The sequence below is a fragment of the Gadus macrocephalus genome, chromosome 2 (assembly GCF_031168955.1).
Source record: "Gadus macrocephalus chromosome 2, ASM3116895v1".
NCBI lineage: Eukaryota > Metazoa > Chordata > Actinopteri > Gadiformes > Gadidae > Gadus > Gadus macrocephalus.
This window is the reverse complement of record NC_082383.1, coordinates 8,450,466-8,471,935: the sequence shown is the minus strand read 5'-3', so window position 1 is coordinate 8,471,935 and position 21,470 is coordinate 8,450,466. Positions and strand designations below refer to the sequence as shown.

The following is a 21,470-nucleotide window of genomic DNA, read 5'->3' as shown; positions in this document are numbered from 1 at the left end:
GGACATATGAAGCCTTGATTAGGCAGATGGACTCGGAAATGGACACAGGCGTTATTTTGATTGAATGGGGGACATTGTATTATGCATCACACAGCCACGCTGTCCTTCGATGCGTCCTCAGGATTCATCATATCCAGCGTTTCCTCCAGGAACTCTGGCCGCCACAACAAAATAAGTGCTGGCAATTCAAGAAGCCCTCGAACGCACCCTTAAAAATGTTAAAAATAATGACTGTGGTCTCGGAACGCTGCTCATTCGCAGCATTCACAGCTGCCTTGTCGCTTCTTTAATTGCGTCTGACATTTCAATTAAGTAGCTAATGTGTGTCAAGGACATGGCTTTCCAATGTTAACAATTAAAAAAATAGATAAAAGAAGGTTGCTTAATGGGGCATGCTAGAACTATTTTGAGTGCATGTTGTAGAAAAAGAAAAGAAAAGAAAACGGGACAAAAAACCAGACACATACTCTATTAGTCACAGCCCAAATTGTATCTTTCAAGTAGGCCAAGGTCGCCACCCCTCCGGTGTATCTGGGCTACGTGCTCATCATTCGGTGCACTTCAAACCCCCTCAGAATGTGGCAATTTACATAAGGGGGAGAAGCCTGTTAGCTGATAGAGGGGCCAGGGCAGGGTAGGCTGTGGCTTACGTAACAACCCGCAGGTGTAGCACAGGGGAGAGCGTAGAGAGGCTGGCTCACAGTAGAGCCTGAGGTGAGCCCCCGGGTCCATGGACTCATCTCAAGGAAAGAGATAGAGAGGGAGAGATGTTCATGGTCTCTCTGTAGCTCTCCATGTCTCTCTCTCTCTGGGTAGCATGGCTATGCCGTCAGGAGCAGTTGGGGGTTGGGTGGAGGGCGGGTCTACAGAACCAAACCTTGGCTCCACATTGGGGTGAGCCCTGTAGGTTAACCAAACAGCTTGAAGCTGTGGTAGGTAGCGGTAGATCCTTAGATCCAGAGGAGACGCCAAAACCTCCATTCAGAGTAGAGGGAAGATGGATCAGAGGGCCTTGTGATGTGTGTGTACCCAAAGAAGATGTGTAGATGGGGAGGATTTGACTTCATCTGCATATGTGTGTGTTTGTGTGTGTGTGTGTGTGTGTGCGCTTGCACTAGTGTGTGTGTATTTAGTGTATGCTTCAGGATGCGGGGGGAGATGGAGGGCTAATGGAAGAATGCTGGCCCAGAAGAGGAAGCTGAACACAAGAGCTTCTATGTAAGGACGTCAACCTCCTCCGCCTCCTCCTCCTCCTCCACCTCCAACCCGCCCATCGACCTTGAAAGTCCCTTGAAAAGACTCCACTGTGTCTACTCCGTCTTGAGCAAGGTGGAGGTGGCGGCGGAGGGGGAGGAAACAGGGGTGCCCTCTGTCAAGCTTGTGCCTCTGGTGTGTGGGGGGACGTGGGTATGGGAGGGGGGGAGAGCTGGGGGAGAGATGGGGGTCTGGCCATGTGTACTGGTGCCATGATGCGGGTACCGCCATGCTGTGAAGTGGTTGGGCAACAGGGAGCCATCAGCATCAATGACTGCACGCCCTGTTAATAAACAGCTCCCCTGAACCTTAGCCTTCCAGCGGGGCTGCCATAAACACTGTGTGTGTGTGTGTGTGTGTGTGTGTGTGTGTGTGTGTGTGTGTGTGTGTGTGTGTGTGTGTGCGTGTGTGATTTATCAATGTGTGAGTCTGTGGAAGTCTCTGTGTGTCTGCATGTATGAGATTAATGAAAGTTTGCGTGTGTTTGTGTTTGTGTGTATAATGCAAGTGCGTTAAACGTGTGTGATGCAAGTGTATGTTTGTTTCTGTACCTGTGTGTGTGTCTGTGTATGTGTGTTTGTGTGCGTGTGTGTGTTTGCTCGCATGCCTGTGGGTCAGCAGGTCTGCGTGTGGGCGAATGACATGGGTGATTATTTTATTTTTTTTGTCCCCCTTTGATCTGACGCATCCTAGTTTTTCTCTGCAGCTCGGAGATCTGAAAACATTCATGCAGCCCTGAGCCCTTTAGTTCCTCCTCAACTCTAGCTAGCCACATTGTGATTCAACCTGACTCTGAAAGCGTGGAGCTGTTGATGGTGGCTGTGGCTGTTCCTATGTGTGCCTCTTTTAACAAAGGGGTAAAGAAGGGTTAACACATTTCACAAAGGGGGAAAACAGGGGTAAAGAAGGGTTAATACATTACACGTATTCATAACGTATTCTGCCACAACTTCCTCTTTCGCTTGGTCCGTTGCCTTTGAAACAACATAAGCCAAATGTGGCAATGGCACTATGAAAAATAACGCACGCACACTCAGGTTAAAACAACCTAACTTCCGACATTTCCTGTAACTCTAAAAGAAAACTAGAAAGGTTTTTCCGACACAGCCTTCCTGTTAGGTTAAAAGCATACCTATTTCAAGGCACCAAATCCCGTCCATAATGGTAAATGTACGTCAGCCTAAAAGTGGTTTTGTTAAGCTACCTTTTAAAGTGCAGCGGAAGGTCGACCATTCAAGCTTTAATCATTGTAAGGCACAAGCTGGCTAGTGCTAAGTTCAAAGGAATAAATATATTTGAAATAGTTTGAACCACCTTTCAAACATATAGTTACTGGTTCTTTCCCCATCCTGTGACGCGGGTTAGTGACAAGCGTACCGTGGGCTGGGCGGGGCCGTCTTGTTTTAAGACTGAACGTATGTATGTATGTTTATCTGCTATATTTATGTACTTCATGCTTATGTTTCCTCTATGTGCACGGTCTTTGGACATGATAATTGCTCTTGGCAGCCTCAAATCCCTGCAGCCCACGCTGGCTCGGCCATATATAAGGCCTGTGGTGCAGAAGAATGTGCCTCATGTTGCCTTTTCCTGTACAGAAAACAATATTCAGAAGGAATATCCTATGTATGGTTTAAGCATAGTCAGCTCAGAATGGGTGCGTGATGTTCCTTGAATGAAGTGGGAGATGAAACCGTCAATAAATGCAAGACCTTTAAACTCGCCAGCATACATAATAATAATAATAATAAATTTAATTTATAGTGCCCTTTTCATCCGAAGATCTCAAAGGGCTACAGGTTAAAACCAAAAAAAAAAAAAAAAAAAAGGGGGGTTAAAAACATATAAGAGTGGGAGCCAAAGGTTTTTTAAAAAGAAATGTTTTAAGACCTTTTTGAAAGCAATCAGTGGATTGTGGTGCCCTCAAGGTGTCAGGGAGGGCGTTCCACGGGCGTGGGGCGGCAGCACTGAAGGCCCTATCTCCCATGGTCCTCAGTTTGGTTCTGGGTATGTGGAGGAGGTTAGAGTGAGTGGAGCGGAGGGAGCGTGTTGTGCTATGTATGTTGAGAAGTTCTTTGAGGTATGGGGGGGCATGTCCATGGATACATTGGTGAGTGAGGAGGGAAACCTTGTACTCAATCCGGGTGGAAACCGGAAGCCAGTGGAGTGAGTGGAGGATGGGGGTAATGTGCTCGTGCTTGCGCACTCTCATCAGGATCCTAGCTGCAGAGTTTTGTACGTATTGAAGCCTCGGCAGGCTCTTGCTAGGGATCCCGGTGAGTAGGGCGTTACAGTAGTCCAGTCTGGAGGAGATAAAGGCATGAACTCGTTTTTCCGAGTCTGAGAGGGAGAGAATGGGGCGGACGTCTGTCAAATGTCATGGTTTATGAATCCAATTGACTGAATACTGGACTATATGTTGGAAAAATTATGTACCCCCGCTTTTTCCAAAGGATTATAGGAGTGGAAGATGTTCATTTCAACACGACACGACACGTTTATATCACCATAAAATCAAATCTTTGCCTGCAAATCCAATAAAGCTCGCAAACTCGGAGGCACCTAACCGGTTCATCGTCGGTTGCTGTCTTATCTCGCGTAAAGATATTTGCTTTGATAAAACCTCATGGAATGAGGAGGAGAAGTCATGAGAGAGAATGGCCCAGCACGACTTGCTCAGAGCCGTGACTCACCGTTATAAAAGAGCCCTACAGTTCAGAACGCCAGGAGCTTAGCTACGCTGCCCACTTCACCATTCCACTCAGCAGACTCAGATCATTAGCATAGCACACAGGTGCACAGCTACTGCAACCCTAACTGACCTTAAAAAAAGAACGGTTCAGGGCAGTTACCTCGAAATAAAAACCGGCCAAGGCAGTGAAATCAACCAGAGAGTCAACCAGTGAGTCAAAGTTGGTGCGTCAGTACCGGTGGGGGGATGGCGGGGGGTAGGGTGGGGGGTAGGGCGGGGGGTAGGGCGGGGGGTAGGGCGGGGGGCCGGTAAAGAGAGGGGGAACCTGAAGGCTGACGCGAGGAGGGGGGAGGGGGAGGGGGGGGGGGCCGGTAAAGAGGAGAGGGAACCTGAAGGGTGACGCTAGGAGGGGGGAGGGGGGGGCCGGTAAAGAGGAGAGGGAACCTGAAGGGTGACGCTAGGAGGGGGGGAGGGGGGGGGGCGGTAAAGAGGAGAGGGAACCTGAAGGGTGACGCGAGGAGGGGGGAGGGGGAGGGGGGGGGGCGGTGAAGAGGAGAGGGAACCTGAAGGCTGACCCTAGCAGGGTCTCACGTCAGGGTCATCGGAGAGCACCGGGCTCTCTCGCGAGCCTTGCGCATCGCCCCCGGGCCCACCGTCTCGTGTCAGACGTCTGCGAGTTAAAGCGCCCGCGAGCAGATTCCAGACGCGCACACCGCCCACAAACTGGTGGTGAAGGGGGAAAAAAAAACGAAGTAAACACAAAGCGCATCGAGAACAACGACAGAACAGCCGAGGTCAAGCAAACAAAGTCAACACATCGAGAGAGAGAGCTTGGCCGAAAACAAGCATACGGACACAACCGGACGAGAACCCATCGCATGCCCTTTGACTTACCTACGCACATACACGCAGACCGATGTGAAAAAAAATGTCACACCTGACACCAGCAGCAACGTCACACACACACACACACACACACACACACACACACACACACACACACACACACACACACACACACACACACACACACACACACACACACACACACACACACACACACACACACACACGAGCGTGCGCTGTGCACGTGCACAATAACTCGGTGGATTAGGCTGCCATCCACACCGCGCCACAGGCTAACAATCTGATATTTAATCACAGAGACAGACATCCATGGGTCGATTGTGTTCCAAAAGCTCCACTCCAATCAGAGGAGAGACATGGCAGCTCTGGTGGCAGTGGTGGTTGTGGGGGTGGTGGAGGAGGGTGGGGGCGAGGGGTGAGGGAGGTGGAAACGAAGGAGCTTCATCTGGACAATGTGAACTAATCCTGAACTCAGCCGCTACGTCAATACCCAAAAGGACATCACAGCTCCAGGCCTCGGTAGCATCACTTCATGCTGCCAGGTGAGGCTTAGCTTCCATCAGACCGCAGCACCACCACCACCACCACCACCACCACCAGCATCTGAACACGGCTCGATACACTTTGAGGAGGAGGAGGAAGAGGACGAGGAGGAGGGTGGGTAGAGTGGATGTAGCTGGGATCAAAATGGATTAGATGTCCTCCTTACTGGATCAATGGGAGGATGTGGAAGTGCTGTGTGTGTGTGTGTGTGTGTGTGTGTGTGTGTGTGTGTGTGTGTGTGTGTGTGTGTGTGTGTGTGTGTGTGTGTGTGTGTGTGTGTGTGTGTGTGTGTGTGTGTGTGTGTGTGTGTGTGTGTGTGAGAGAGAAGCTCCGCTACACATCTACAGTGAGCTAGTACATTTGTCTGATAGGTGAAGAACACAGCCATTAGGGATGATACTCGTCTGCTCAAAACAATACAACCCACACGCCACAAGACCCTCACACTAACACAAACACACACACACGCAAACATGTGATCCCAACAACACTTTAGAGAGGAATTATCGGGGAGGCACACACACCTGCATACACACAGACACACCTGCACGCGCACACACACAGACACACCTGCACGCGCACACACACACACACACACACACACACACACACACACACACACACACACACACACACACACACACACACACACACACACACACACACACACACACACACACACACACACACACAGCAGTCTTCCTGAAAGTTCCATGATAATATACCAAACAAAACCACACACTTCATTCTAACAAATTGTCTTGAATTTCATTGTGCTAAGTTGCAGTTGTACTGCTGGAGTTTTCAACAAACAACACTTAATTCCCAAAATTATCTTTGTCCTCCCACGGTTAAAAAAAGTTATTTGGAGAGATGGATTTCGCTTTTCAATACTCTTGTACGGGCAGGGTAATTTTCTCTGCACAATCTTTACTCGTTTAATTTGTAAAGAAAAAATTGACATTTTACACTAATCCAACATTTTGGACTGAGCAATAAATCCTTTGTGTAAGATGGATGTTCGCCAAAATCAAGAGAGAAAGTCTCCTCCAGTCATTGTATTTTGATAAGCCAAATGTCGACTCGTCGAAATGTTGCCCTCTCAAGACAACTTTAACACCTCTACAAACCGCACAGAGGGCTTAGAAATAGAAAATACAAAAATGTTAAAAGAGAAAACTTTTTTGATTCGATTTTGTTCGATAAGCGTGGATTTGTGCATGTTTTCCCTCCCCTCGATACTGGCTGACGCTTGTTTAGCCAAACAACAGTTAAAAAGACCGCCATTCACCATTAGCGGATGTTTTAACTGCTGGAGAGCCCTGCGACACAGAAGGCTGTTGAGAAGAGCACACTTGGATAAAAAAAACTAATTAAATCTACTTTTTGTTCAAAGCCAATGACTCAGATGTAAATTCAATCTGTGCCACTCATTATCGGGTAATTGTGGAAACGCGTACAGAACCCACACACAAACGTGCACATGCACACGCACACACAACCTGCATATCCATGAAAGCGATCTGTTCTCCGAGCTTCTGCTTGAACCCCCTTGGCCGTACCCTTCCTGTTGAGGGTTGAGTTGGGGCTAAACAAGTGGTCCCTTTTACGTTAGTGGTTGGTTCCTGCACAGAGGGGGGGCTAAGTCTCTCTCTCTCTCTCTCTCTCTCTCTCCCTCTCTCTCCTCCCCCACGAGCTTAGGATCATAGACGTAACACTGAGTGTGTGTGTATGTGTGTGAGTGTAAGGTAAGTAAACATGCAAGGTAACACTGTCACCTCTGTGAATTTGACTGCATGAGTATTACCACATGTGTGAGTGTGTGTGTGTGTGTGTGTGTGTGTGTGTGTGTGTGTGTGTGTGTGTGTGTGTGTGTGTGTGTGTGTGTGTGTGTTGTTTCACAGCAGTGAAGTAGCAGGCCTGTGTGTGTGCACAGCAGTGAAGTAGCAGGCCTGTGTGTGTGCACAGCAGTGAAGTAGCGCGTGTTTGTGAGCTTTCGTTTGATGCAGTTCTGATCCCGGTGCTGCGTTTTTGATTCCCCGTTCAGGGACTCATTATCCTAATGAAGTGAGAGCGACATTAACTGCTACATGCTGCTGTGATCCACACACACGTCTCTGAAAATGTGTGGGGACGGAGCGAGGGGGAGGGAGGTACTCCCCGACAGGGGCTGCTCTCTTTCGCCTCCGGGGGTTAGGAAGTCGAGGGAGAGAGAGAATGGGAGAGAGAGGGAGAGAGAGAGAATGGGAGAGAGAGAGAATGGGAGAGAGAGAGAGAGACGAGAGAGAGAGAGAGAGAGAGAATGGAGAGAGAGAGAATGGGAGAGAGAGAGAGAGAGAGAGAGAGAGAGAGAGAGAGAGAGAGAGAGAGAGAGAGAGAGAGAGAGAGAGAGAGAGAGAGAGAGAGAGGAGCCTGACAAGCATTGTCCCCTACCTCAGGGTCAAACGTGCCAGAGCTCCAGCACCCCCACCGAGACCCAGGCAGAACGCTGAAGAGCGTGTCCCAGATACTGGGCACCTCCAGCCGGCACGCCACGCAGCAGGCTCGGCTCTCCACTGGAAAAGGGCAGCCTGCATGCCCAGCGGCAGGCTTCACACAGCTGTCAACAAAAATGTAAAAAAAAAAAAAAAACCTCCCTCCCTGCCCTGGCCTGTAAGGTGCCTGTAGGTACTTAAAGGTCCTATGACATGCCACCAGGTGTGAGTGTGATTAGCCGTTACAGCCGTTTTTTTAAATCTGCCCCTTCTGACATCATATGTGGGCGTGTCCACCTAGATGTACCCTGGATAGAACAGTCTACCAGCCTACCCAGTGGACTGTAGCAAACGTTGCTCATCTATCCGTCACACATCTAGGTGGACAAGCCCACTTATGATGTCATAAGGGCTTGTAACGGCTAATCACACTCACTCCTGGTGGCATGTCATGGGACCTTTAAAAAAAAAGAAAAGATGTCCCCGAAAGCATAGAGTAGCCAAGGGTCAAGTGATGAGGATCCTTCACAGGTTTCTAAATTGTGTTCAGTTATTTTGTCTATAAAACACTACAGGTCATTGATAGCGGTAGGAAAAGCTAAATTGGTCCTCTCTAGATTCGTTTTTCCATTCTGGGCTACTGTAGAAACATGGCGCTACATGCACTCCATTTAGATATAAAGGGCTTGTTATTCAATAGCGAAAACACAACAATTGTCATTTCATCGGTTTATACACTAATTAAAACATACTTCTGATCATCATACTTCTGCCAGTCTGTGCAGCTAGATCCCACAAAATGTTACACACTGCACCTTTAAAGACCAAATACTTTTAAATGCTTGAAATACCTGAAATGCACCGAGTTCAGATCTTAATCATTCTCAAACCATGATTATTTAGGGCTTTGTTAGGTCATCTTGCTGTCCAGCTGGCCAGTGAAATGAGCACCAGAGCTTCTTGACTAATTGGGATTAAACAGATTGTTTGTGCTGGCAGGAGAAGAAACATCAGCCACACGCACAGGAGGCTCAGAACAAAACTTTTCAGAGGAACCCAAGGTCACCGTTCTGCTCCGTTTGTTGATTTAAGCAACTTAGGCAGACATCAAGGACGAGAGAGAGAGGGAGCGAGAGAGATATGGAGAAGAGTTAGAGTGGGAGAGATAATGCTCCATAAATTCATACTGAGTCTTTGAGCTCTGCAGCAGTAGCGTGTGTGTGTGTGTGTGTGTGTGTGTGTGTGTGTGTGTGTGTGTGTGTGTGTGTGTGTGTGTGTGTGTGTGTGCGGTCACCTTGGCCTGGCAGGTGATGATGACAGCACTAAACAGGAGGCTCAGTAGAAGGTCACACTCAACACAGGGGGAGGCCACTTAGACAGCAAGCCATAAGAAACTACGAAAAGAGGCAAAAGAATTCGGTGGACTTGAGTGCGTGGACTGACGCATTTTCAAGCATCCCGGAGAAAGTCGTGAAAAACTGCTTCCCTGCCCGAGAACAGGAATGAAATGATGAATCATGATAATTTACACTTGCATATTCGTGATAAAAATGCAACAAATGTACAGTAAAAAAAAAAAAAAAAGTGCTGGGACACTTTTTCTCTACGCTATCACACAAGGAACCAATTAGAGTGTGTGCTTGTGCTTGAGTGCGTGTGCGTGTGCGTGTGCGTGTGCGTGTATGTGTGTGTGTGTTGCAATGTGGATTGCATGGGGAGAAAACAGGCGGCCACGCTGTCACAAAGGAGCCCAGGGAAAACGGATTGATTGATACGAGTCGATCCTCGTCCCCTTCGCCAATCTTTAACTACTACTGTCCTGTCACTGAAATCAACACTCCCCCACCCCCCCCCCATCATGATACTGAGCTGAACTGACCCCTCTCCCCCTTTTTACAGTGGGCCTTAAATACGGAAGGACTTGACTCAGCCTCTTGCCATTATGTGTCTGGGACGGGGTGCTCTGCTGTTTCTACTTGAGAGAAGCCTGGAAATGCCTTGTAGCGGAACAAGAAAGCTCCAGGCAAAACAAGATCACACACAGTATGAACTCTCACACACACACACACACACACACACACACACACACACACACACACACACACACACACACACACACACACACACACACACACACACACACACACACACACACACACACACACACACACACACACGAAAACCTCTATACGAAATAGAATCAAACACACACACACACATGAAAACAAGATCACACTGCTTGACACATGGCTGGCTGCATCCTCCACGCCTACAACACGTTTAGACACACATGTGTGTATGAATGGTAAAACAATCTCTCTCTCTCTCTCTCTCTCTCTCTCTCTCTCTCTCTCTCTCTCTCTCTCTCTCTCCCTCTCTCTCCCTCTCCCTCTCCCTCTCCTTGTTGGATTAAACACTGTGCTGTCCCCCTGGGACCTGAAGTGTCAAATGCTGAGTTCTCTTTGGTTGAAAAGGAAGAAGAGGTTATTTTGTTGAAACAGAAACCAATGCTAGAGTGTAAACAACTTGGTGCATAGCTAACAGCAGGAAGCATCGCTATATTATTCTTCTGGGATTGGATAGAAGACACTGGCTCTGCATGGGATTATTATGGACAAACGCTGCACGAAAGGTGGACCATTTCCCCCTATTCAATCAGTCCACTTGAACTTGTCGTTTTCTACTAATAGCTCGTAGTAACACGTAACTGTAGGTAGGCTTATGCCTGCTGTGAAATTGTGTCAAGTAGCTCTGCATCACTAAAATTAATCAGGTTCCTTATAGAGCCTCACAGAGTGTGAACGAAACATTTTAGTTGCTTTAGAAAGCCATCGACCTTTACACAATAATAAAAGTTAGTTGTCGTACAATAGAGATGTCTTAATGCACTTTATATTTAAACAAATTTGGTCTACAACACTTGTATTGTTTTGCCACTGCATTTACTTTAACATGACTTTTTCGTTAATTTCCTGCAAGCCTACATTTTCTCAGTGCGAGCGACTACTTGCCATACTAAAATATATGGTCAATGTTAAAAAGATTACATTGTGGATTGTGTGGCACGGAAAATCGGGCATCTAGGGCAGAGTCTGACAGACTGAAATGGAAATGGACAGAAAGATGCAAATGAAATGCAAATATAGAGACGTAGCTGTCACATGCACCGTGAAACAAGGTATCTTGCGTGTTGTAATTCCATAAATGAACATTGACATCAAACGAAGCGTACAGTATAACATCATACATAGGTGTTCAACATATCCTCTTTCAGAAGTAAAGACTCACGTTATTCCAAAGGCGATGAGTAATAGACTCACCTTACATGTATATACTGTGTAAAATATGCGAATACACAGCGAGGACCACGGAAACCTTGACACAATTAACACGAAATGTCTCATTGTCCCCTGTCCTCAATTAGCAACTATGGTAAACACATGCGGTGTGGTGAACTTTACTTTGAAAATCCGACAAAGTTTTCGCAACCAACACAGTGTAAACACAATAGAAATTCCCTTACTTTACATGTCCCGCGGGTTACTTTCGTGATGGTTTTTCGGATGTTCAACATCAGTCGAGAGGTATTTGAATGGACTCTCTGCCGAGACCTGACGGAAGCTTACACTACTGGAGTCTCCGGTAGCGCCGTCACAGACCGAGTGAGAACACACTACACGTCCCATCCACTTGCTCCTGACGTTGGCTCAGATAAGCTTCGTTCTCTACGGAAAGTCTTCATAAAGATGTTATGCAAATTAGATTGAAAATACAATATCTATAGGCCTATCCGTCTATATATATGTATAGATGTATCTATGTATCTTTCTATCTATCTATCTATCTATCTGTCTATCTATCTATCTATCTATCGGACTACAGTTTACTATTTTTATTTTCATTCTTCTCTCTCTCTCTCTCTCTCTCTCTCTCTCTCTCTCTCTCTCTCTCTCTCTCTCTCTCTCTCTCTCTCTCTCTCTCTCTCTCTCTCTCTCTCTCTCTCTCTCTCTCTCTCTCTCTCTCTCTCTCTCTCTCTCTCTCTCTCTCTCTCTCTCTCTCTCTCTCTCTCTCTATGTCGCTATGTCTCTCTGTCTTTGCTCTCAGTCTCTCATCCCGCCTCCCTCCCCCCACCCTTTCGCTTTCGCCTGCTTTCGCCCCCACACCGTTATGACTCGCGTTTTATGACAGAACAAAATTGCATCACAGGCAGCACTGTCTGCCCCTAAATACAAGCATTTAATAATGTAAGACAATTGAATTATGTGTGTCATTAATATAATTAACTATGAAAGAACAAATAATGTCACTCGCTAACATGATGAACAAACTAATTAGTATTATGAATAAACTTTGATTTATAATAACTCTTCAATTAAACTTGTAAGATAGCCTTTGTTGATCTCATACACATTTGCTACAGCCAGCCATTGCAGTTAAAATTATTATTGAATGGGTTGAATTTCCAAAATATACTGTTTTGATGGGCCCAAAAACTGAATAATTTGTTGTTGTTGAAGGAGGGGACATACCAATTTTATCAACAATCAATCATTAACTCAAATTAATCAAATCCTTCCAACTCACTTCATCTCACATTGGCACTACTCAGAGCCTAACACTCAGTTTCCACGGCAACAAGAGTTCACCTTGAGACGGTCAATGATAGTTCTAATAGGATCGCCACGTTGAGAAAACGGAATACAAAAGAAGATGGGCTCACGTCAGTCGGGTCCTAGCAACCGACACTCTAACGGGTAGAAAAGAAGAAGTTGGGGAGGCTATACAACAAGAGGATACCTCAAAAGAGCTTAGAAGTCAAGGCAATCACAGCAACGTCATTTTTTATTCCTCTTTCCGTTTTTATTCTTTCATTCAGTCTTTTTCTCTCAACCTTAACATAAGAGGCTGATATGCATGCCACTAGTAGAAGGACACTAGCAGCCACATGCCCTCGGGTCAGGTTTAAATTAGAAGAGTCCACTGGGTTTGCCTGGGAGCTAATTACACCAGCTGTCCATTAAACCACTAATGGCAAAACAATTAAAAACATTTCTAAGGCGAAGACACCAGACAAAGTAGGGGGGAAGAGGCAAGGACGTGCAGTATAGCAGCATTCTGTTTTCTGTTCAGGACGATAAAAGAGCCTCCTTCGCCCTTCACTAATGCGAGCCGGGACCTCTTCCCTGTATGTCTGCTCCCCCAGATAGTGTCCCTCCCGACACCGTTGCATTTATTTTTCCTGTCACAACTGGCACATCATATAGCAGCCGGAACCACATGTGACTGACAGCCAGCGAATGAGAAATCGTTATTTTCTCATGGAGGGGTGACTCCATGGCGGGTGATGGATATGTTGCGGGAAGAGGGCAGTGGATTATAAAATGGCTTTGGCCTACATATCCACTGATGACTGTGAGGGCAATGGCCCAATCATGGTTAAAGGGGCAGGGTGTAGGATTAAGTGGCAACTAGAGGGGAGGTTGTAGATTGCAACTGACTGAATACCCCCCCCCCCCCCCAATCCACAAACAACGTCCGGAGCATATAAAGACTGGGACCAGAAAATAATTACTTACTCTCCATTGAAACCCATTCATATTTTTCGATCTCATAGGTCCCATGGGCTCTACCGGAAGGGACGTGACTTCGCCACTCCATTAAGTTATTAAGTCTGTACTTTAGGATAGGTCGTAGCTTACAAGTCAGACAGTGGTTATGACAAATAAATAAATAATGGCGTCCTCTCCAGAGACGTTTTTTACGGTCTGGGTAACTTTAGAGACATGGTGGTGCAGCTTAGCAGGCTCAGCGGAAGAGGACCCACTCCATCGATTCAAAAGGCCACTTCTAAGGTAACAAAATCTCATAGATTCTTATTTAAATGGGATTTTACACTAATTTAAACATTCTTATGAATATTATGTTGAATTTCTGACAAGTCTGTTCCGCTATAGACGCAGATCAATTCTACACACTGCAACTTTAATGTAAGATATCTTTGCAGTTTCAGTAACGGGCTTGTGTTCAGCTCGCGGCTAAACAGCCCAAGGTTACAGACTGAAGGCTTTCATTTGAAATTTGAACCACTATCTTTGGTTATGTGATGTCTGGTTAATTAAAAGAAAGAAAGTGCAGGTGTGTGGTATTTTGTTAAGTCTGTATAGGTGAAATTCTACTGTAATTAACTATTGTGTTGCTGATGCATGTTGTTACTGTATGCAGAACTTGCAAAACATCATAATCATATCAGCCCTTATTCCATTGTCACGTTTCAATTGAATGGGAAATATCCCAGAATTTGAGCAGCTTGAGCTTTGAGCCTCTGAATACTTTTTTATTCTACTCTATTATTCTATCTTGAGCAACACCCTTATGACAAACAAACTCGCAAATAGAAAGTACAGAACCTGAAACATTGAATATGCTTTTGCAATAAGCTTCATAGATAAGGCCATGCATGCATTTTTACATCCATCCCTTGCTGCCCTTTCTTGTCTAATTGTAGAAACATGATTTGAAAATAATACATTTTGGATAAAATGTAGTTTCAAAGTCAAGTCAAAGTAAAAGCTCATCATATGCACAGTATAAACCAAAGGTCATCGAGATGAGATCATGTGAAATGCAGCAACAAATTGGTAGAAGGAAATATCAAACAAATAAGGTCAAAAATATACATCATAGATATTCAATACCAGCGGAATTATATAGAATTTAGAAAATGGGGGGAATATTCTGTATATTATGGTGGTTATAGACCAAGGGAGATTTTGAATGGGAAATAAAGAATATAAACATTAAAGGGGTACGCTGAGATACCTTTAAATTGGCACATCACTGGTAGCCTTATATTCCCAGCACCGAAAATAGTGTCAAATCCTCTTTGTGTTTACAGCTAAATTGAATTATTGTTGTGTTACTGACCTTCGTTTAAATAAGTGGCAATTTGGAACGTATTGGAAATCGTTGGAAAGTAATTAAAAGTGTATTCCCCTGACATTAACAGGCGCTAGGCTACTGTAACTCTGCATGCAAGTCAATTGAAGCGACTAACATAAAGCAAATGCTAACCCAGCGATCCACAGTTGGGAATTTGGAATATAATAACTTTTCTGAATCTGGATAAGACAAACAGTAACATTTTATTTTCTGGTATCTTGGAAGATCCCATTAAATATAATAAATACAAAGTGGAGGTGTGGCGATGTATATGTCAGTTACAATGTAGGTTATGTTCATTGAATTAAAAAAATGACCAGAACATATGTAGCAGTGTCCGTATGATCAAAATGATCAAGGAAAAAGCTGTTTTGGAGGCTGGAAGTCCATGCTGGAATGCTCCAGGAAGAGAGTCTGAGTATGTATGAAATAAAGTCTGTGTCTGTAAGATGCAAGTGATCCATACCTTCTTTGCTCTTTGCTCTTCATGGTTGTCTGTGCTATGGAGAAGGAAATAGGGTAAGGCACTAGGGAGTGGTATGTTCAAATATGTCCTTCTCCTTTTTTTTGACATTGAGCCAAACATCAAGGTCTTGGGTTCTGATTTTGGTGCAGATTTTTTTTATCAACAACAACGCTTGCTCCAACTATTAACAGCTATTACTACTACAATGGTACGACTACTACAACTACCACTGGCCTACCAATACTAAGCATAATAAACATTTCCATTATGGCTCATAACCATTATATGGTGCTGTTGGATGGTTTTCTACAGAATAATCACAATGTTTGTCTCTAAAATGTGTTTATCATTAGAGCGAAGTGATAAGGTTTGCGAGGTGCAGGAGAAAGGTTCCTCTGTAAAGCAGACATTAGTGTGAAATGAGGCTGAGCAAAATCTGAAATCATCAGCCCTCACTTGATTCCAGGACGATAACGTCCTGCCTACGCAGCAGCCACGTCAAAATGACTCATGTTACACTTTTGATCTCTAATGCTTGCATAAAATTTTTTTACCCCAAAGAAGAAAAAGAAGATAAAAAAAAAGATTAGGTGTCTAGGGAATATTTGACGAATTGATTTTGGTGTCGGGTAAAATGGAACTCTTCGCCGCACACGTGAGGGGAAGGGCACGTACAAGTGATTGACGAATGTGATTGGATTCTAGATAATTGTGCAATCACGCACGACTCAGATGGAAACGAAGACAGGCAAATTCTTCATTATTTTGTCGACTTTATTAAGGGCAAATGTGTTGCACTGTGCGGAGACGAGCTGCTGTGCGTGTGACAGAGCTGTTATCGTTGGGTCTAGCACCGTTTCTCTGTCCCGTTGAGTCACTGCGTGGTTTCAAGGTTGGACAACTGATACAGATTCATAATAGGTTTTAGGAAATTCAACGAAATTGAATGTCTGAGCACGCCTCAACGTTATTCTATTGTACCCTCGCAGATAAGATGTGATGTAGATTACGTTCTTCCTTTGGACCTCCTTTCTCAGTCCCAATTTCCTAGTTCGTTTGTGTGTTTTTTTTTGTTTTTTTTAAGCTGTCACTCACCTTTGTGTTTGGCATTCTCCTCTATCACTCGTCTAAAACCCCTTCTCTTCTCCTCCCTCCTTCTCACTGTCTCACCCCTTCTCTCTCTTCCTCCCTCCCTGTCACCGCCTTACCCTTTCTCTCTCCTCCTCCCTGGCTCTGCCTCCCCCCTTGGCTCTCTTCCGTCCTCCTTCTCACTGCCTCACCACTTCGCTCTCTTTCTTCCTCTCCGCCACTGCCTCACCCCTTCTCCCATCCTTCCTCCCTCTCACTTCCTCACCCCTTCTTCCTTCTTTCCTCCCTCTCACTTCCTCACTCCTTCTCTCTTCCTTTCTTCCTCTGACTGCCTCACCCCTTCTCTCTCTTACTTCCTTCCTCTCCGCCTCACCCTTTGACTCACTTCCTCCTTCTCACTGCCTCCCCCCTTCTCTCTCTTCCTTCTTTCCTCTAACTGCCTCACTCCTCTCTTCCTTCCTCCCTCTCACTTCCTCACCCCTTCTCTCTCTTCCTTCCTCCCTCTCACTTCTTCAAACCCTTCCCTCTCTTCCTTCCACCTTCTCACAGCCTAACCCCTTCTCTTTCTTCCGTCCTCCTTCTCACAGCCTAACCCCTTCTCTTTCTTTCTTCTTCTCTGCCACTACCTCAGTCCTTCTCCCAATCTCTCTCTCTCCCTCTCCCTCATCCTTCCTCTACACCTCCTCTTTCTCCAATTTTCAGTTGTTTTCGGCTGAAGGTTACTCTTGCCTGCAGGGCAATGGAAACATCAGAAAGGCCCCACTCTATTTTCAGCTACGCAAATAGCCATTTCCCGCCAGAGCAAACCCACTTTCACAGGGTTGACCTGGAACCCCCCAAAACTCCACCACCCTCCCCCACCTCCACCCGGCTCCGTCTCAGTATGGTACAGCCACCACTTGAACACTTCTGTCCTTTCATTATACAGACCTATACACGTGTGTAGGCGGTTCTCCTCCCCTCCCTTCTTCTCACCTCCTCTCCCTTCATCTTGTCTCCACTCCCACTATTCCCATCTCCGCTTCTGTCTCCGTTCCTCATACCTCCTCTCCCCTACACTTGTCTCCCCTCCCCCTGTCCTATCCTATCCTCTCTACCCCCCTTCTTCTCTCCTCTCCTTGCCTCTCACATCCTTTCTCATCCCCCTCTCCATTCCTCTCCTTCCTCCTCTCCTCTCCCCTCTCCTCTCGTCTCCCCACCTCTCTTCTCCTCTCCCATCTCCTATCCTCGCCCTCTCCTCTCCCCCCGCCCTCTCCTCTCCGCCCCCTCACCTCTCCTCTCCCTTTTCCTATCTTCCTCTCCTCCCCTCTTCTCTTTGTATTCCCCTCATAGCTGTCTCTCTTAAAATTGACTGCTATGAAGGTTTTCCTCCCAAAGGAATTCATGTCTGTTCCACGAACATTTCCTATGTAACCCCTCTGTCTCTCCACCCAGACACTGCTGTGAATTAGCTCGCTTGTTGAAGGAAATTCCTGCTTTTTCCTTACTAAAGGAAAAATTTGACGTCCCTTGAGGTGGGTAAAACACAACAACATGTGTCCTTGGGTTGATTCGATAGTGTAACAGCCACTTTATATTATATTTTTATGTTTTTTTATGCTTTTATGATAGAGTCAAGAAGGTATGATAGAGGCAAGGACATAAAGCAAAGGACCACGGTCAGGAATCTAACCCGGGTCGCTGCGATTAGGACTTGTGCCTTAATGGTACGCACTCTACCCGGTGAGCCAGCGGGGCGCCCAAACAGACACTTTATTAATTGAAATCTTCATTCCAACAGTAATAATAGAATCACAAATGTTTTCACCAAAGAAACGTGCACGGACAGGACATGTGTAGTGCACCCAACACCCCCCCGCCAATGGAGCCGAAATGACTTTATTTAGAATGAAAAAAAAGAAGAATGATGTATTATACTTTCCATTCCGCTACCTGAAACAGCCCATTCATATTGTAATTTAGATGTGCCTGCTTAAAAAGAAAGAGGAATACTGTTTAACCACACAAAATGAGAAAGCTTTCAGAGTATGGTAGAGAAGAAAAAAAACAGGGCAGTGCTTCCTTCTTGAAATCACGACCGCATTAAATCTGAATCCATTATAGCTCTGTCATGCAGTAGGCCTCTGAGCCCAAAGGTAACAAATGTCCTCTTCCAGGGCTTTGATTGGAAGTGTTAAAACAAGGAGGAAGTGAGGTGTTCAACGGAGGTGTTACAGACATAGGCCCGCAACAACAGAAACATACGTATTTGCACACCTGATGTCATTGTCATCATTGTCATCATCGTCATCATCATCATCATCATCATCATCATCCTCATCATCATCCTCATCACCATCACCATCATCATTGTGGTTTTACAGATTCACTTAATGAGAAAAAGAAAAAATCCAACCACTTTTTGTTTTTGCTTTGTGTTTTGCTGAAGACATCATTGTTTCTTTGCTCTCTCACTCGCTCTTTCTCTCTCTCTCTCCTCTCTGCCGTCACCTCGCCCGGCCCTCGTAAGGTCGGAGCAGCCCACTCGTTTCATATCCGCATAGCGTGAGGTCTCTGACGCTCCCCTGCCTCACTCTCTCTCTCCACTGCCACATCACCGCATCACCCCCTAATCTCTCCTTTCAATTTCCGGCGGCCCTAGCAAGACAATGGCGTGCGACGTCAGAAGACCACGCGAGGAGACTGTGAAACTGAGTGGTGGCCTCAAAAGACACACACACACACGCACACACACACACACACACACACACACACACACACACACACACACACACACACACACACACACACACACACACACTCACACACCTTATTCTCCTTCCACACGTTGGGAAGGTTATAGACTCTAAAAGGCATGGTAAGACATGCACATGCAACATTTAAGTATGCACTTACACGTACACACACACAACACACATACATGTGCACATACGCACACCAACACACACACATAATTGTCCACATACACACACACAAATAAAACATGTCTGACAATAGATGTTGGACACTCTCATATATTAAAATAAGGGTTTGCGTTATATCTCTGGGGGACGGCATTAAAACGTGTTAATGCAACTTTATTCAACAACCTGTTACTAAATAATAATATAATGCTTACACAGTTATTCCTGGTTGCTTCAATGTGACGGAAAACAAACAAACACTTTCCTCAAACTCGTGAAAAATGTCTGTAACGCAAATGGGACTGAACAACCCCGATGCTGTTTGGGCAAATTTATCTCGCCATATACTCTGCGTTATTCGTCTTTCTGAACAAAGAATATTACAAGTCCATACACTGTTGCTCTAACAAGCTGTGACTGGGATAATGACAAAAAATGCTTTTGACAGCTTCGTTGAAATAATTGGCAGGCCTGTTTGGCAAATGGGGAAACGATAGACTGCTAGCCATTCAAAGAGACGGAGATTGACAAGTACGCTGTTTTCCCTCCAAAATAATTGAGAGGGAGGACTACAGATACAGACGAAACAGAGTGAAAGGAAAGGAGAAACACACAAATTCCCACACACATACATTCATACAGAGTTCAGTTGGCGACAAAGTGATCCATTTTGTTTGAACAGGGCCTCCTTGCTTTCTCTTGGTGTTTCATAGTCTGATGTTCTGACTACGTCACGTTCGGGTATTACACCCCTCTCTCTTCAGACACAATATCTTTAATTCTGGCAATTTATCTGTGAAATAAGACAGAGAAACAGCCATGTGGAATTCGACTTTGGAAAATCAAATGTAGGTGATGGCGGAGTCTTACACGTATTTCACCTACACGGGGAATTAAATAGTTAGCTTAGTTTGAATAACAAGGAAAATAGCTTTCCTGAACGAATCTCAAGGAAAGTCGTATGTTATTTAGTGAAATGTTTCGATATTAAGCCACCGAGTGTTTTCCTCTCTCAATAAACAAGATAAAGACACCGTGTGTATGCTTATATCACACCGTTCTACGCTTATCCATCATTCAAAGGAGTTCACAGAATCATTAAACTACATTTAACTCTTTGCAATTTCCCATTATGAATTATTAATTTAATGATAAAAGCTTTTAAAGGGTGTACAGATATCACAAGCGCATCCCTTGGCTAGAGAATCAAAGCCCTATCCTTTGCAATGTTAATACTATGCTCTCCCAGTTGAACTACATTTACATGCTTGATTAAAATATTTGATCCAAAGCAACTATGAGAGTAAATTCAGTAACATGTCACAAAAGAGCAGGGATAGGGGTACGATAGGGGGACATCTTGCTTAGAATACGTAAAGGTATAGCTATAAGGTGTCTGGGAGTCAGACGCCCCATTGGGGTCGCGCAAGGGGTAATGCAAGTCGATCAAGTGCTTCCAGTTGAATTCAACCCTTAAAAACAATAACAGGGCGGCAGAGATGAGATGAGTTCACCAACATCATGTTGGTGATGCAACATAAGGAAAGGAAAGGAAACGTAAGGAAAGGGGGGAGGTGATTCTGAGGAGCGAGGAACAGGACAAACCGGAACCCTGAGCTGGGTCTAATTGGTTCTGTCAAAAGTCAGCCCAGCGGTTAATGTAGTGGCACTATTAGGGAGGCCTTACTGCCTGCAGGCCACAATCTCTCCAACTATGACGAATGGTTTCATTTGGTCATTTCATATATATATATATATATTAGAGTTGTGTCTCTTTGAGATAACATTAGGTTCTGGGCAGGTTGTCCTCTGTCCCGAGTCAAAAATGATTAATGACCAGTGACCAGAAACGCTATACGCTATAGTCCCTTTGCTGCATTCAGATATATGCTGTTTGTGCCATTTTCTCTCTCTCTCTCTCTCTCTCTCTCTCTCTCTCTCTCTCTCTCTCTCTCTCTCTCTCTCTCTCTCTCTCTCTCTCTCTCTCTCTCTCTCTTTCTCCCTCTCCCCTCTCTCACGCGCAAATTCAAACATTTAGTTTGAATTAAAAATCGTACCAATTCTATTTTATTCGACATTCTACATCTTTCTCCTCTACTACTTGATCACGGCATCCTAGAGTTGATGAAGTAAATTCTTTAATCTGCATAACTGTTACAACCACTGTATCCACAGTAGGACAGCCTAGGTAGGATAGCTGTAGTCGTAGTAACTGCTGACACAGCAGCTGTTCAGCGGTGTCC

General features: G+C 45.3%; 2 protein-coding genes across 3 annotated transcripts in view; both read right to left on the bottom strand.

The window, feature by feature from the left end:
- The window catches only part of LOC132448146 (G-box-binding factor-like), a 40,996-nt gene extending 29,077 nt beyond the window's left edge, over positions 1-11,919 (bottom strand). Inside the window, exons 1-2 of one of the 2 annotated variants that reach the window (XM_060039206.1) lie at positions 11,354-11,919; positions 9,125-9,224 (exon numbers count right to left, since the gene is read on the bottom strand). The gene's annotated coding sequence lies outside the window, so the exon portion shown is untranslated. The remainder of the gene's footprint in view (positions 1-9,124; positions 9,225-11,353) is intronic. The other variant, XM_060039201.1, reaches the window with a different exon arrangement.
- dhx58 (DEXH (Asp-Glu-X-His) box polypeptide 58) overlaps positions 1-21,470 on the bottom strand; it is a 375,030-nt gene that overhangs the window by 341,045 nt on the left and 12,515 nt on the right. The window lies entirely within an intron of this gene.